We start from the raw sequence: 1,782 nt of genomic DNA on the forward strand, positions 1-1,782 counted from the left end.
CATATCCCTTGTTGGTGAGGAACCAATTTCATAGAACATTATAATATTGTAAAGTCTTTACCAACTCAGTGAAAATGTATTTCCCTGCTCCAGGAACAAAAATGCAACCACTATGCTTCAGAAATGTTGAGTTAACATTTCCATTGACCAAGACATTCTGATAAGACTTTTTGAGCAAAGTGGACATATTTTTGCCTCTCACACTCTGTAGCTGCCACCCAAGGATCAAAAGGGAAGCATTTAACTATAAAACACTGTGAAATTGTTTAGAGGCACATTCATTAGTTTCACTATTTTTTCTTGGCACAGACTTAAAATTGAACCAGTCCTTCCTAGGTCTCCCTAACTTCATTTTTCTCTTGGAACTATCTCTAGAAATCTTGTTTATACTTCATTTTTCCCTCTGGGCTATTGTCTTAAGATTAAGACTATAAGCTGTTTCCTAGCACAGTGCTGTTCAAACTCTGAGATCCCGTGGATCAATAAAAGAGGTTTGAAAAAAAAAAAGTCTTAGGAAACAGTATGAAGAAAAAAAAAGAAAAGGAACCAGTACGGAGTTCTATACACTATATTTTACCAAATAAGGATATTAATTTATTGACTTATTTTCTTTTGCTCACTGTTATATCTTCAACATCTAGTGTATATTTTTTATTTTTCCAAACCTTAAACTTTTTATTTTGCATTGGGGTATAACTGCTTAACGATATTGTGCCAGTTTCAGGTAAACAGTGAAGGGACTCAGCCATACATATAAAAATATGGAACACTTCATGAATTTGCATGTCATCCTTGCATAGGGGCCGTGCTAATCTTCTCTGTAGTGTTCCAATTTTAGTATATGTGCTGCCAAAGTGAGCAAAGGCTATTTTTTAAATGGCTAATTTTTACTGGCATCATTTGAGAAGAAAGGTCATTTTCACATCACGAAAGTAGGAGGAAAACAATCTAAGAATAAATAAGTCTTCTACACTGAATAAGTTTAGCTTTATGAAAAGCTCATTACATTATCATTAGCTTTCTCATTTCTTGGGGGATTGGTGAAACTTTCAGCTTTCACCTCTAGACCCTGAGTTGAAAACTTCAAGGATCTTTTCCTGCTGGCTCTCTCTGGGTTCTGGTTCTTTTCTGCCCTTGATGACATCCCCGACAGGGGCCCTTGTGGATTCCTAGTGTCCTTAGGCCACTTGGCCCAGATGTAGGTCTTTTCTTCCTTTAGCTTTGTTCTCATGTTGCTCTTCTCAGAACTTCATTCAGCAAGTCATAAAACACACCTGCATGTCAAAAGACAACCATCCATTTATCTTGGATTTCCACAGTGCCTTTCCTTAACATTCAATTATGCAAGTTAAATCTTCACATTTAACTTTTGAATGCAAAGGTTGGCCCCACAAGGTTTTCATTAATAAAATGGAGATTGACATTACTAGGGGGAATTTTGAAAATGAATGAGAGAAATTAATTCAACAAACATTTATTTAGCAAGCACTGGATTATAAAGATTAATAATAAAATGTTCTTTGTCCTATAAGCAGTAATAGATTTATTGGAGAGGCAGTATATAAGCTGAGAGTTGGTTGTCTTAACCTGCAGTCGATGAAATGGATGTACTTGGGGAAAGTGTGAAAGCAAAAGCATTAGTCGATCAGTAGTGAATTCCAGTAGTCCCTGGAATTCTCCAGGGAAGAATACTGAAATGGGTAGCCATTCTCTTCTCCAACGGATCTTCCTGACAAGGGATGAAACCTGGGTCTCCTGCATTGCAGGCAGATTCTTTACCAT

General features: G+C 36.6%; 1 non-coding gene across 1 annotated transcript; it reads right to left on the minus strand.

Annotated features, from left to right (window-relative positions):
• Positions 1–755: 755 nt before the first annotated feature.
• LOC138985093 (U6 spliceosomal RNA) lies at positions 756–862 on the minus strand. Its single transcript, XR_011462363.1, has one exon. It is a non-coding gene; the product is annotated as a U6 spliceosomal RNA (small nuclear RNA).
• Between the last annotated feature and the right edge of the window lie 920 nt (positions 863–1,782).

This window comes from Bos mutus, chromosome 2, assembly GCF_027580195.1.
Source record: "Bos mutus isolate GX-2022 chromosome 2, NWIPB_WYAK_1.1, whole genome shotgun sequence".
NCBI lineage: Eukaryota > Metazoa > Chordata > Mammalia > Artiodactyla > Bovidae > Bos > Bos mutus.